At 43.9% G+C, this 15,011-nt stretch overlaps 1 protein-coding gene and 1 pseudogene across 2 annotated transcripts in view; one reads left to right on the forward strand and one right to left on the reverse strand.

Moving 5' to 3' along the window:
* Slc22a23 (solute carrier family 22 member 23) overlaps positions 1-15,011 on the forward strand; it is a 178,893-nt gene that overhangs the window by 13,953 nt on the left and 149,929 nt on the right. The gene's annotated exons all lie outside the window — the stretch shown is intronic.
* Positions 9,657-10,477, reverse strand: LOC150048422 (prohibitin 1 pseudogene; annotated as a pseudogene).

Below are 15,011 nucleotides of genomic sequence, written 5' to 3' on the forward strand. Positions count from 1 at the left end.
AAGAGGAAAAGGGAAGTGCAGAGAAACCAGCCATTAGCATCAGGCAGGCTAGAAGCCTGGGACAGGAGTCCAGCATTCACACCTCCCTGATGGAGGCCTCAGATTTTGAAAGGCAGAGAGGATGAAGGAGCGTCCTTTGTGGAGGAACTGAGGAAGGCTGTGGAGGATACAGGCGCGGGACTCCCTCCCTCCTGCCCCCAGCCCTTGGATGAGAGTTTTATAAATTTTTAATGTGGGAAATGATTGAAGCGGGAGACCCTAGGGTCTGAGGTGGAGAGGCCCAGAGAAGGAGTCTCATCCTGATCAAGCTCCTGTCCACCCTCTGGACCTCAGTGCTGGTCCAAAGAGTTACTCAGGTTGCTCTGGGCCTCTTAAAAACCTAACAAACTTCCATCACAAAATATGACAGGGACAGTGTCCACATCACCTGTGTTTTCAGTCCAGGGACATGGCAGTACTACCCAATGCCCTGACAAGGCACTGTGTGCTCTCCTCACTGCTGCAGTCAGCTGGCAGGCTGGCCCAAAGCCAGCTCCCAAGGGACTGTTTGGCGCTTCCATGTGGCCTTGCTGTATTAGTTCCTGGGGCTGCTGTAACAAATGCCACTGACTGGGCAACTTAAAACAGCAAGTATGGATTTCCTCTCAGTTGTTCAGGCTGAAATCACCCAAGATCAAGATGTGCACCTATAGATAACCCATCTTTTCCCCTAATCCTTCTGTGTGTTGACCTACCTACTTCTTCCCTCCTCTCTTTCTCCCTCCCTTCTTGCCCTCCTCCCCTCCATTCCCTTCTTCCTCTTCCTCATCCCTTTTTTCCTTTGTCCTTCCCTCCCACTTTTCTCACTCCTCTTTCCTCCCCTCTTACCTCTCCATCCCTCATTCCATCCTCCCTTTCTTCTTCCTAACCTCTTTCCCTCCTTCCCCCTTTCTTCCATTCTTTCTCCCTTCCATTTCTTCCTCCTTCCTTCCTTCTTGCCTGCCTGCCTACCTGTTGGGAATGGAACCTAGAGCCTCACTAAGCATTCACTCTGCCAGTGAGCTACACTGCAGTCTCTCCTTCTAAGGACACTAGTCCTTATAAGTCAGCTCATCTGTGTGACATCAGTGTGTTTATTTTTAGGTCTTATCAAAGACCCAGTCTCCAAATATCACCTTCTGAGCTCTTAGGTAGTAGTACACCAAAGTAGAACTTCAGAGTAGACAACTGGACCATAACCTAGAGTTCCAGATCACTCCTAAAGAGGTCAGCTGCTGTGTGTCTGCAGCCTGGCATTTCCTCAAATCCCTAAGCTTGCATTCTATTACCTGCTGGACCAGGTTCCCATCTGGAGTCAGTTATCTCCTCCTCCTCCTCCGCCTCCATATTTTTTCATGTCATAGTTGAGTAGCTTTTTTGTCTGTGGGTCATGGGGCTTGAACTCAGCCTGGGCACTGTACCACCCTACCCTTGAGCCAAGCCTCACTTCCCATTTTCTAGAGGTTAATTGGAGATAAGAGTCTGAGGTCCTTTTGTGCCTGGGCTGGCTTTGAGCCTTGATCCTCTGATCTTAGTCTCCTGAGAAGCTAGGATTACAGGCATGAGCCACCAAGCCTGGCTTGAGTAGCTTTCTAATTTTTGAAGTCCATGGTCTTTAGAAGTAGGTCCTGCTTGGTGGGCCTTTAGGATTCCCCCTCACCTCCCATTCTTCCTATTTCTGTCCCATTGGAACCCATGTTCTCACTGCTGATTTGTTTCCCAGACAACACTGTACCTTTGAACCTGCCACTTCTTCATCCTAGAACCCACCTTTCTCTCCACCATCCTGTTATCCACTTCCCTGTTTCTGCATCCCCATCTCCTCCCCCTGCTATTCTGGCCCAGTGCTCAGTAAGCAGTCTACAATAGCATTGGTTAAGAGGCTATTGCTCAAGCTGAAGGAAGACATGTGATCTATTCCAGGCTGATCCAAGTGGGAAGTAGAGAACCGACTCATAGGTCAACTCAGACTTCAAGCCTGAATTCACTGAGCTGTTGAAGATGCATAGTGGCGCTGTTCTTCTGAAATAGCTTCTGATCCAATTTGATGTCTTCACTGCAAACCTCTGCTTTTCAGAACTTTAAGTCCCAGTGCCAGAATGAACAAGGTCTGTCTGAGTGGAAGGGTAGGATCCAGAGCACTTAGAAGTACTGGGCAGCTTTTGGAGCTACAGTGGAATCCTGTATCAAACTGTTCAACATTCTCTGGGTGCTAAGTGGGAGGATTCTTCCCTCAGGGGACATTTGGCAATAGCTGGAGGATTTTTGGTTTTTGGTTTTTTTTTTTTTTTCAGTCATAGGGCTTGAACTCTGGGCCTGGGCGCTGTCCCTGAGCTCTTCAGCTCAAGGCCACCACCCTACCCCTTGAGCCACAGTTCCATTTCCCATTTTCTAGTGGTTAGTTTGAGATAAGAATCTCACAAATTTTAGTGCCTGGGCTGGCTTTGAACCGCAATCCTCAGATCTCAGCCTCCTGAGTAGCTAGGATTGCAGGCATGAGCCACTGTGCCCAGCTAACCTGGAAGAATTTTATTGGTTGTCACACTTGGGTGGAGTGAGGCTGCCATTAGTATCTAGTGGGTGTAGGCTCGGCTGCTGCTAACCATCCTAGGGAGTCCACATGGTCCTTTTAACTAAGTGTGATTGGGCCCAGGTGTCCAGGTGGAGAGGCCTTGGCTGAGGTTGATGTGGGCTATGGTATTTTCTGACGTGTCCAACAAATAGTCTTGAGACTCAGGAGCAGAGGTGAAGAATGAGGGAAGGAAGAGCTGGGTTAAGAAAAGACTATGAGTGCTCCTCATCCTTGTGAAGAAGGAGTCTGCTGAGCCCTCTAATGGTACAGACAAAGCTTAGTGCCACACTTTGCCTAGTAGGGCAGCCTGCATGTATGTCTCTATGAATGAGCTAATGGCTAATGTGTGTGGTGTGTGTGTGTGTGTGTGTGTGTGTGTGTGTGTGTGTGTGTGTGTATGGTGTTTGGGATCAAACCCAAGGCCTTGTGCATGCTCTTTCACTAAGCTACATTGCTGTCTCCTAAATCTCTTTAAAGTAGGCTCTTTGAACTTCTGTTTAGAATAATGGTTAATTACTTAAAAAAAAAAGAAAGAAACATTTATTTAGAAGTGAAAGATACTTGTTTTCAGAATGTCTTCTAATTCCAGCATATCTTCTCCATAATTAATTCCCAGGGAGATAGTTTTCTGGTGTTTCCAGCAGCAGGAAAAGAGAGCTTTCCCATGGCACCAGAGGCCACACCTCACCTTAGCATGGGTGGTTTTTCTTTTAATTGATTTTTCTTTTTCTTTTCTTTTTTCCTGGTCCTGAGCCTTGAGCACTGTCCTTTAGCTCCTTTTACTCAAGGCTAGTGTTCTACCACTTGAGGTACAATGCTTCATCTGTGATTAATTGGATTTAAGAGTCTTACAGACTTTCCTACCTGGGCTGGCTTGAATTGTGATCCTCACATCTCAACCTCCTGAGTAGCTGGGATTACAGGTGTGAGTCACCAGCACTTGGTACACAGGTGACATTTTTGAGTAACAGTTATCCATACTGGTGCTAAGGATGAATAAGTACCCACAGGCTTCTCTCCTATGAATTTAAATGTCCAGGTTATAGCCACAGCTGCTGGCTGGGGATCCTTCCATCACCTAGAGCTCATCTTCCCACTACAGGTGGCCTAGAACTTCCCTTCTAAGCAGGATCTATCCTCATAGGTACTCACAACATCATCTGACTCCTCTACTTGCTGGATCCTGGGTGTGGTTACATTGTGTTCCTTTTAACTGTGTTCGGTGTCCTTGGTCTGTTTCTGTAACAGTAAGACTTAGCTATCTATGTTCAGACTAGGATAGGGTGCTAGTGCTGAGACTTCTTTAAAGCATTCAGTAAAAAGGCAAGAAGGTAAGGGTGTTTTGTAGGGGCCCCTTTGTGGTTTGGTAGTTTTTTGGAGCTATATGTCATGGTATGCCATCAAATGTCTGACCCAGAATAGAGTGTTTTTTTTAAATATAATTTCATTTTCATGCAAGACTCAGTCATTTTCTGGGAAGTTCATGTAATCATTTTCTGAGCAGCACCTGTCAAAAAAAATGGATGTCCTCAAGAATCTTTGCATTCCTTTTCTTTTTCCTTGTTTGTTCTTTGTCTTATCTGTCTGTTGGTAACACATTTGAGTTGATCCAAGGATGCATATCTATCTGATACAAAGTTGACTTCATTCAGCCACCTGTTGATAGGTACGAGATGGTTTCGGACTGTGGCTGTGGGGTCTTGGCTGCTGTGATCACTGGATTCTGCATTTGGTGCATCCTTCCCACTCACTGCCTGTCTGTTCTGATAGTTAAGAGCTGACTGGCAGATTTGGGGCAGCCTTAAGACATCTTGACTTGTTGATGCACTACTCTTCACTTTCTCTTCTTTGAGTAGGGTAGTTGTAGAAGGCAGGTGTGATGAGGCTGTGGGGGAGGCCTTGCCATCCCTAAAGGGTAGGAATCCCTATCGCTGGAGGGTCACAGCCCTACAACTTCAAGGACTCACTCCCAATCTTTTGGGGAGGCACTGTGAACAGTAATAATGCCATGGGCAGGAAGAAGCCACACCTGGAGGAAGCAGTTAGCCATTTGCTATGGGGGATCCGAGGGTGACTTTAGCAGTGATGGAGGTGCATCCTGTGTTTGTGGTACGTGAGAGAGGCCTTGAGCATCCTCCTTCTTTTCCCAGTCTGTGAGAAGCACCCAGGCCAACCTTCCAAGGAGTGACAGCTTTGAGCAGAAGAACTTTTTAGCCAAACACTAACCAGTATAAATACTGCATCTGCTTTCAAGCAACCTACCCCAGAATACAGAACAAGACATCCCTGTTTTTAGGGAAGCCTGGCCATGGACTTCTGAGTAAGGAGAGTTTTGTGTTTATGTTTTTGTTTTAATCTAAAGGATGGACATTTGCTGCTTTCACTGGGCTCAGGAGGGAAATGGGAAATATTTTACCCAGGCCAGCCTTTGAATTTCTCACCTCTCACCTAATATCCACAAAGGAGAAATGAAGCACAGGCAGGCATCGCTCTGATGGCTTGAACACACATAGCTGGGTTTGAAGAAAGGTCATGTGCTTTGCATGCTGCCAGGGTGTGTCTGTGCCTGTGAGAGCATGTCATACTAAGGTGGTCTGCATTCCTTTCCAAGCAGGTTAAGCAACTAATAATATCCTAGCAATAAGTTAACTTTAGAGATTGCAGTTCTACTTAGATGATGCATTTGTTGTGGAGGTTGTAGAAAGGGTGAGAGAAGGATGGGAGACTTATTTCAAGTTCTGATTTTGTCAGGTCTGAAGTGTAGTTGTCCCAGCAGCAAGAAGGTGGGCACTAGTGTCCTCGGCAAAGCACTGGTGTGATTTGGGAAAAAAATAAAGCGATTATTTTAAACTTAGATCTTTTCAACAGTTTTATATATCCTGTGGTTGCTGGAGCTGTTGTTTGCTGAGCAGAGAAGGAAGCTGTTCTATTGGCTACAGTGTGCACTGGCTGTCATGGGGCAGGGTCCCTCTGTCGTAACTCTTACTGTGAATAATGCTATCAATTCAATATATCTATGCATTTATATTGTCTATACATATACACACATATATACATATCATGGGTATGCACTGTCTTTTGCTTTGGAACATAAAGAGAATTTTGAAAGAGACAGATGTAAGCAATTATCTGAATGTCACAAGGCTAAAACTGGACCTGAGTCAATGCCTCATTATCCTATAGGGAAAAGGTAGAGGATAAGCAATACAGATGTAGTTCTTCTGGAGGAAGTATAACTTTTGCTTTTTTTTGTAACTTTCATGTTTTTTTTTAACTTTTGTTTGCTTTTTTGTTGTTGTTCTTATTTGGCTAGTCTGGGGCTTGAACTCAGGGCCGGGGCACTGTCCTTGAGCTTTCTCAAGGCTAGCATTCTACCATTTGAGCCACAGCACCACTTGTGGGTTTTTCTATGTATGTGGTACCTTGGAATCAAACCCAGGGCTGCCTGCATGCTAAGCAAGCACTCTACCACTAGGCCACACTCCCAGCCCTGTTGTGACTTTTTGAGGATTCTTTCTTATAAATATTGAATGTTTTTCCATCTCTTACTAATTAACAGTTATAATCTCTTGAGAACTCAGAGGAAAATAGTTCTCATTCTTACTTTTTCTTATGAAGGTTAGAAAAACATTCCTCTGATTAGTTTGAACATCCTTTAATACACATGAATATTTTAGTCGTCATGTAGCTTATGACCGGATAATTTAATCCTTGCCTTAAAATCCCAGAATCTGCATGTGTTACAATTTGTATTAAATTCATATATAATATTAGGTCATGGAGAGCAAGCAAACTATGTGTGACCACATCATATTCTATAGTGAAAAGATATGCCCTTGAAAGTGTGTGTAGCGGGAGAAAGTCTCCAAGACTAAATAAGCTTGGAAAATACATTCTGCAGTGCCCATTTTTCAAGATTCATTATGTATGCCATCATAACTAAAGTCACTAAGAAGTCCTATACTGGAGACATTAACTGAATATTCTTTTTTTTTTTCTTTTTTGCCAGTCCTGAGGCTTGAACTCAAGGCCTGGACATTGTCCTTGAGCTTTTTCTCAAGGCTAGCACTCTACCACTTGAGCCACAGCACTACTTCTGGCTTTTTCTGTGAATGTGGTACCTAGGAATCAAACCCAGGGTTCCATACATGTCAGGCAAGCACTCTACCACTTAACCATTCAACTGGCCCTAACCGACTATTCTTGCTAATTATTTTACCATAGGTTTATAAACACTAAGGATGAGCTCAAGATCTTGTCCATGCTAAGTATGAGCTGTACCAGTAAACCAGTGATTTAAACCCCCAGCCAATGTCCTTTTCAGATGAGTATCTACTGCTGCCCTTGCAGACATGCTGCCTTCAGCAAATGCTTCAGGACTGACTTAGAAACAGATGCATCTCAGAAGTATAGCTACATAGAGAGGATAGTCTACTTGTGAAGGGTTTTCTTCACAGATCATTTGTTTTTTCTTTTCATCTTGTCTTTTTCCTAGTTTGTTTTAGAGAGGGTGAAAAGTAAGATAGAGGTGTTGCTGGATCACCTTATTCCCCTGTGCCATGCCTTGTCAAAATTACTTTGTTGAGGGGCCAGGACTTTGTTTGGCCTAGTGGTAGTGCTTGCTTAGCATGCATGAAGACCGGGGTTTAATTCCTTGGTACCATATACGTAGAAAAGAGCTGGAAGTGGTGCTGTGACTCAGTGGTAGAGCACTAGCCCTGAGAAAGCCCAAGGACAGTGCTTAGGCCCTGAGTTCAAAGCAAAAAAAAAAAAAAAAGAAAATTATTATTGAGTACAGAGGAAATTTTAAAAGGCCAAGGATGAATCTCAGGTGTCCTGGTTTGCTGAACAAATCAAAGCCTATGAAAGCCAAATGCTGATGTCAGTTAAGACTTCATCACACTAATCTCCAGCCACCCCAACAGGCTGTCACAAATTCTTTAATCCCAAATCTAACACCAGAGAAGGAGGCCCTTACAGAGCTGTGCATGCCAAGCTAGTTACAGATGCCAGAATCTGCCCCCACTCTGATCTGACAGGTATGGGAGGGATGAGAAATCAGGCTGGAAGAACCAAGTAGAATCCATGGTAATGACTTTGCTTGGGCAACCTTGTGGCTACTTTGGCTTTGAGAGGATTGCTTACCTGCTGAGGCTTTAATTGTCTCCTATGCACATCCTTCCATTCCCCATCTCATTGTTCCCAGAGAGCTAGTTTCCAGTACCAGCCACAGTATGCAGGAAGGCAATCCTGCCTTTGGCTCCAGAATGCTTTGGGCTTTTATTTGAAGAACTGCCTCTTAGCTTGTCCTGAGGATAATAGAGCACTCACATAGGAGCTAAGGTATCTAGCTGCCATCTAGGATAGAGCCACCTCTCTTCAAAAGGGCTGTGTCTATAGATTTGAGTTCCAGCTAAGCCCTGGTTAGCCAGGAGCCAGGCTGCTTGGTCACCTTCTGTTGTCACACTGCCAAGTCCTCATGGTGATTTTAGGAGATAAAACACCTTTATATTGGCTTATCTGACTATTGGTTTCTTTTGGTCAGGGAAATGATAAGGAGTGATTGCTTGCAAGAGGTGTTGGGGAAAGAGACTGGGTTGCTATTCCCAGGATGCTACCAGGGAGGTCAGAGGGAAGGGCATCAAGGGGTAGAGATCCAGAAGAACTTGAATGATGTTCCAGAGTCCCATGCAAGACTATGCCAGGTTCTCCTAGCCACTGTCTAGCTGGGAGCACAGCTTTTCTCTTGAGAGCATGTTCTGAGTTGCCATTCTTACCTTCTCATTGCTGGCGTGTACATGGGACGTAGAAAACCCTTCATGTGGGTCACTTAGTGGTGCGATTCAGATGAATTATTGAACCTGTTTTCAAAGTAGTCTTACTGCTCTCAGATAAGCCCCTTAGGACCTTCCTAACTTGCTGACAAAATTCATGAGTAATAACCCATTTGTGCCATACTGGCCTGGACACAGTCTCCATATCATTTCGGAGCTCTTAGAGCAGCCATAGAGTTTGTGCCTCTGACATTATAAATGTTACAACAGAGCCCCCACAAGGTGAAATAATTTGCCTAGGATAATTCAACAATCCCAGGACAAAACTGGAATAGAAGTATGGATTCACTGGGTTCCAGATCTGGGCTGGGAGTCCCAGCTTCTTTGAAGGGTTTTGTTCAAGTTCTGGGCTCTGACTTTGGCTTTAATCTAAATGCCATCCCCCTGGAGTTTTTGTTTGTTTGTTTGTTTGTTTGTTTTATTTTATTTTATTTTATTTTTTTTGCCAGTCTTGAGGTCCTGGGGCTTGAATTCAGGGTCTGGGCACTGTCCTTGGGCTTTCTCAAGGCTAGCACTCTATCACTTGAGCCACAGAACCACTTCTGGCTTTTTCTGAGTGTGTGGTACTGAGGAATTGAACTCAGAGCTTTGTGCATGCTAAGCAAACCTCTACCACTGGGCCACACTCCTGGCTTTCCCTGTGTTTTGATTACATGACAGTCTTTGTCAGAGCTGGTAGTTAGCTGTAGTCCAAGTATAACAAAGACAAGATCAAGGTGGTGAGAATTTGAAACCTGTGTTCTCCTCTACTTTGACCCTTGGTTGAGTTAAGCTTCTCACACATGTGAGCCAAGTACAGGCTTGGGTTGCTGATGCTAGCTGTCATCTTCATGGAAAAAAAAGTGATTGTTTAAATTCACTGTACCTGCTTCCAGTTTGCACCAGACAAAGTGAAGAAAGAAAGAGGAAAAAAAAAATCTCACCTCACATTTCACCTAGTAACATTCATGTCCAATTCCTAATGGTGTGAGACCAGTGTCGAAACCAGATGAAAGACTAGTTGACCTTTTTCAGCCTCTATGAATTATATCTTATAAAAAAGTGACTGTTTGGCAGGAAGCTTAGGTGTTGGCTCCAATAAAATGTTAGTTCTTTTTAAGATTGGAAGTGATTTACTTTTATTTCCTTCATTTTAAGCCAATCATGAAATTTCACAGTGATTTCTGGGGTACTGCTCAGAATCCTAAAGGCTGGGGTCTAGCTGACCCTAGGAGGTACAGGCGGGGCAGACCTCACTGGGGCATCTGGAGATGCTCAGACTGCCCCGAAGGCAAGTAGGTGATGTTCCATGAGTGGGACAGCTGGTATGCAATGTCCTCTGCAGCTTCCAGCTTGCTCAGCTCAATCAGGCCATCACCGGACTGGGCCAGGGAGTTGGCAATCAGTTCAGCTGCAGTGGAGTCACGCTGGGCAAAGATGATGGATGCCTTCTTCTGCTGCTCAGCTTTTCCTACCACAAATCTGGCCCTCTCGGCTTCCTGCTGAATCACCTCTTTGGCTTCCACTGCTTCTGTGAACTCCTTCCCCTAGGTCAGATGTGTGAGGGACACAAGTCCAGGATGAGCCCAAAGGTTGCTGCTCACTCTGTGAGGTCATGGCTCACCTGCCTGGAGACCAGCTCTCTCATGTCAAAGGGAACCACCACAGACTTGAGCATCTCTGTGGTGATGGACGGCAACACAAGCTCATCACAGTCCTCTCTGATGCTAGTGTAGGTACAAGGAAGCTGGCTTGCCACAGGCCAGAAGAGGATGCTCAGCGGACTATTGATGTTCTGCAAATCTTTGCTACCAGTGTTGACTGGCATGTTACATGGCCGAGAGCTGCAGTCAAAGATAATTGGTTTCTGTACCCAAGGGATCAGAAAGTGAGCCCCTTCCCCTATCACAATGTCCTGAACACCATGGAATCGGTCAAAGATGACAGCTCTGTGCCCAGCTTCCAAATTATATAAAGCAGAGTTCACCACGCCTCCTGCAATGGCTGGGGCCAGGCCAAACTTGCCAATGGACTCAAATTTTTTGGTAATCACGTTTCCTTCTGTTGGACACATACCTGCTTCCACTCTGACCTCCACATGAATTTTCCCTGTTATTTTTTTTAAATCCTTCATGTGTAAGGGTTTGGTTTAATTGAAGATGGTACTGGCCAGTGGCCCAGCTTGGCCATAACTGATAGGTGAAGTTTGCTGGGAGAGCCAGGCTTCCTGGGGTATCGTGTTAGTCTGCTGAAAGATGGCTTTTTCCATGGCAATCCAGTGTAGCACACCTCAGCCAACAATTGTTCTCTGCATGTGTCTTGCAGAGCTAATGGCTTGTGTATATTTTGAGTAAGTCACTTCATCCCTCTGGACCTCACTTTTCTCCTTTATAAAATGATGAGATTGACCATGACTTTTTCTAGCCCTTCAAGCACTAAAGATTCTGCAAAAAATAACAATCAAGCTGAGGATCTCTTATCCAAAACACTTGGGACCAGAGTGTTGGACTTCAGTTTGTATACAAAATGAGGTATATAGAAGACAGGATAGAAGTCTAAACATGAGAATGATTTTTACTTTATATACCATTTAGATGCAGTGCCTGAAGGTCATTTGATAGGACATTTTTTAGTGTTCTTGTCATATAAGCTCAGGTGGAGAGGTTTCTACCTACCAGGGCATCATGTGACACTCAAAGTTTTGGGTTTGGGAGCATTTCAGTTTGGATTTTCAGCTTAGCATTTCTCATTATGTCCTGGGATGTTTGTTTGTTTGTTTGCTTAGAATACTGAGGACTGAAACCAGGATGTTACACAAACTAGGCAAGCGTTTTCCACACCCCAACCTAGTATTGTTTTTACCATTTGCTATTTACTGGAGACCTGCCTGCTGTTTACAGATGTGGCACCAATACTTTTGTCGGTCACATAATGATGAAATGCAAAGCCTGCCCTATTTTCACTACAGCACTCTGCTTCCTTGTATATGGAGGGAATTGAATCCAGCCAGGCAGATGTAGTGTGACCATTATCACTTACCACATACCAGAAGATAGATTTTATTTGACGAACCAGGGCTCCTACTTTGAACTTAAGGCAGCAAATGAACATTGAGGGTTTATTTGGAGAAGTGGGAAGCAGGCACATGCCCCAATAGTGGTGTGCTTGAACTCAAGGCCTCACACGCTCCCTTAGCTTTCTTGTTCAAAGTGGTGCCACTGGAGCCATACCTCCATTTCTGGCTTTTTGCTGGTTAGCTGGAAATAACAGTTTCTCAGATTTTGCTCCTTGGGTTAGTTTAGAACTTTGATCTTCAGTTCTTAGTCTCCTGAGTAGGTAGGATTTGAGGCGTGAGGTATCAGCACCCAGCAGAATGTATGATTTAATGAGACTTGGACTTATAATCTGCTTCAAAGCCATCTGATCTCAGGGTAGAGAGGGAAGTGTTGCTTTGCCTCTTTCAGCTCACATCTGTCAATGGCTACTCCAGTGGGAATTTCTGGTGATTAGGGAGTGCTCAGACCATGCAGCCAGCAGAGTGTCTTGTTAATGATAGATTCTTAGCTAATCTTAGTTTCCTTTCTCATCTAAAATGTAATTTATAAAATAGATGTGTTCTAGTAAAAGAGAATTCCTTATTGTTTTACATAAAATTCAGAGATACCCAGTTTTCTATTGCTTTTAATAATAATGCCAGAAATACCTCTCCTTGAGGAAAATCACCCATGGTAAGAAGTTGTGCAGAAACATTTAAAATGTCATAAATGGAACAAATTGGGTGCTCTGAGGATAGGTTAATTATTTAAGCTAAATTATATTTGAAGAAATAATCCTAAGAGGACAATGAATAAGAAGAAAATGGCCCAGGGTACCCTGCTCCCCTCCCCCGGGCCTCCCATTATTTCAGTGTCAAGCACAGAGAAATAAGACATGGTAGCCCAGCTAGTGCAGGCATTGGCAAGCTTCCTATAAAGGCTCAGACAGTAAGAGCAAATAGCTTTGGCTTCATGGGCTACGTGGTATATGGTACAACTGCTCCAATCTACTCTTGCAGAGCCAAAACAGCCTCAATGATACATAAATGAAATGTGGGTAGGAACAGGTTTGTTCTGTAGATCACAGTTTTCCAGCCCCTGAGCTAAGTGGGGGAAGAGGCAGGTGTAATGTTTTGATAGTCTTGTGTTTATCATGAGTATAGCCATGCCTTGGGAGCACAAAGAAGGGCCTCTGATTTGGCCTGGGGAAAAGGGATATTTCAGTTGAGTTAATTAAACCAGATAGGAGTATGGAACTGTACCCATTTTTATTTATTTATGTTTTACATTTTGTTATTTTTCATCCACCTATCTTTTCAGGTAATCATAGCTTACAGAAGTTAACAGAAGGTCACTGAAATAAAAGAAATACAGTCCATACAGGAACCCTGCCATGCTCCAGCCCAAAAGAGTGGTGCAGAGTTCAGTAATTGTGGTTGGAGTGGGTATCACCCCTAGAAGCAGTGTTGATGAGGAGTGTTGCCATTATGAGGTGAGCACAGGATAGGGGAGCAATTCTCAGAAGGGCCCAAGGCCTTTGGAGAATTGATAAACACTTGGGAATAATTTAGGTGGAAGACGTTGGGGGTGGAGGACACTGGTGGAATGCACACTTGTGAGCAGGAGATGAGGTGACTCAAGGGAACTTAGCAGAACCATGTTACAACAGAGCTATAGCCTGTGATCATGTCGGTCTTTCCAGAAGGAGTGGGAAGAGTATGAGTGTTTGTGCCACAGTCCTGCTTTGTTGACCCACTCTTAACTAGTTAGAAGATATCCTCTAGCAACATTGGGGATGGGAGGAATCCCTCAGCAAGTGGTGCTCCTCACGTAGTAGGAGGTACTGTGCTAGGCTTGTTGATGGCCATGTGCCAACTTCACTGAGGACACTGATAGCTCCTTGTTCCTCAGAACTCTCTGTGCAGCATTCTCTCCCTCTCTTTGTCTCTTTGTCTCTTTCCTTAATATACTTTTATATGACATGCTCTTTTTTTCCTTTCTTGGAGTAGAGTCATTAGTAAAAGATATTGCATATTTTGGAAAGGTTCTTCAAGGTTATGGTTAATAGAAAGATATTGCTTTTTAATAGTCTCTGCTGATGTGTGAGGATCTGCTTAGCTTCCACAAATTGCCATACTCTACCAAATGTATAAAGGCATATAAAACAATATATATTCTGTTCTCTCTAAGAAAAAAGAAAATAAGAGAACATCTCATCAATGACACATACCCATTAGGGGCTCATCTCCTTAGTCTTAGCTACTTAGGAGGCTTGTAGGCTGAGGCCAAGAATTTCTTGAATCTCATCTTAACAACAACAACAAACAAACAAAAAAACTGTACATGTCATCCCAGCTATGATGGAAGGTGTTAAGTAGGAAAATCCCAGTTCGGGCTGGTCTGGGCAAAAAGTAAGACCCTGAACAAAAAGAAAAAAAAGCAAAAAGTGCCAGAAGCATTGTTCAAGTGGTAGCGTACCTTCATAGTAAGCACTGAGTTCAACCCTAGCTCTATTAAAGCAAAGAAGGAACTGATGGGAGAGGGTAGGAGAGAAGAAGAATCGAAGAAAGGAAGGCTAAAAAAGAAAATAAAGATTGGGGGCCAAGAGTTTGGCCTAGTTGGCAGAGTGCTTGCCTAGCATGCATGAAGACCTGGGTTCAATTACTCAGTACCACATACATAGAAAAAAGCCGAAAGTGGTGCTGAGGCTCAAGTGGTAGAGCTCTAGCCTTGAGAAAAATTCAATTCAAGGACAGTGCTCAGCCCCTGAGCTTAAGCCCAGGACTGGCAAAAAAAAAAAAAAAAATTGAGTCCTTGTAAGTTTGCTCAGAAATAATCACACTTCAGTTCAACTGTGGGAGCATGTTCAGGTGGTTATTTTTGTTTCCCCTTAAAATTATCCTGGAAAACAATGTTGCATCTCCTGCCCTATAAAAAGAGAAAGTTCCTGAGAATGAGGAAAATTCAACATCATAAATGAAGCCTCAATTTGCACTCGTCCTGTTTCAACACACTGTGTGGAAAAGTAGAGAGTAGGTTATAGGAATTTCATTTGGGGAAGAGACAGAGATAGATCATTTCTTAGGAGTTACTGTAAATCCAAAATTACTGTATGTGCCATAAGAATGGTACTACAGGAAGTTTAATAGCCTTGACCAGGAGGCAGATGCCAGTAGCTCATATCAGTAATTCTAGCTAATCAGGGGGCTGAGAGCTGAGGATCAAGATTTGAAGCTAGTCTGGCCAGAAAATTTCACAAGATACAATTTCCACTTAACCCATGAAAAACTGGTCTGGTGTTAATGTCTGAAGTGGTGGAGCGAGCTGCCAGCCTTGACCAAGAAAGCTGAGAGACTAGGGCTGCAGTTTTTGAGGTGAGTCCCTCCCAGCCTACTCAAACTTGCAGTTGATTTTGCATGTCTTTCAGTAGCCCATGGTTACTCTTTTGGCACCAAGCTAGAAAAGAATGAAAGTTGAGGAGCAATTGGAGCAGTAATTAACAAGGAAAAAAGAGAGAGAGAGAAACAAAACTAAAAAAACAAAACAAAATTCCCATCAGAGTACCTGGCAAGG

This window comes from Megascapheus bottae, chromosome 22, assembly GCF_031878675.1.
Source record: "Megascapheus bottae isolate mThoBot1 chromosome 22, mThoBot2.hap1, whole genome shotgun sequence".
NCBI classification, from domain to species: Eukaryota; Metazoa; Chordata; class Mammalia; order Rodentia; family Geomyidae; genus Megascapheus; species Megascapheus bottae.